Genomic DNA, 545 nt, shown 5'->3' with positions numbered 1-545 from the left:
TTCAGAGGAGGCTCTTCTGAAGCTGCTGCCAGTGGTCAAAGCCTCCAACAAAGCTCTGTAAGTCCACAGATATTTGGATTCATGGAAAAGGTTTCTGTTATATTTTAAGATGAGAGAAAAACAAATGAATTAATCAACATGAAGTATTTCTCCACATTGACAGATGTCACAGATCACAGTACAGCTGGCCTTTAGTCATCGGCCCACCAGCAGCAGTAGTTGGTCCTTAAAGAAAACTGTCAGTTTCACATTTTTCATCAAGTTTTACATCATTTTTAAATGAATAAAAGAGGAAAGAGATGAAACATGTTGAAAACAGAAAGTCTTTCGTTTGATTCATGCCTGAAAAATATGTTCCTCCCTCTGAACATTGCTGAAAGAAGTTGGTTGGTGCTTGGCTGAAGCTAACTGCCTCTGTCTTGAGTGGTGTGTTTAAACAGCCTCTCTCATGTCTTTATTTCTTCTTCTACATTTCATCAGGAATTTAAATTTTCAGTGTTGAAAAACTTTCAGTGATTTTCTTCTTCTTCAGCTTCATATAAAAC

The 545-nt window shown here is 37.1% G+C and overlaps 1 protein-coding gene across 1 annotated transcript in view; it reads left to right on the top strand.

Moving 5' to 3' along the window:
• Positions 1-545, top strand: part of LOC147817407 (uncharacterized) — a gene marked incomplete at its 5' end in the record, with an annotated part of 28,617 nt that overhangs the window by 11,104 nt on the left and 16,968 nt on the right. The gene's annotated exons all lie outside the window — the stretch shown is intronic.

The sequence above is a fragment of the Seriola lalandi genome, unplaced genomic scaffold (assembly GCF_002814215.2).
Source record: "Seriola lalandi dorsalis isolate HSWRI2012SDOR001 ecotype SW California unplaced genomic scaffold, Sedor1 jcf7180002054963, whole genome shotgun sequence".
In the NCBI taxonomy this organism is placed as follows: domain Eukaryota; kingdom Metazoa; phylum Chordata; class Actinopteri; order Carangiformes; family Carangidae; genus Seriola; species Seriola lalandi.
This window is presented reverse-complemented; position numbering and strand designations above follow the sequence as displayed.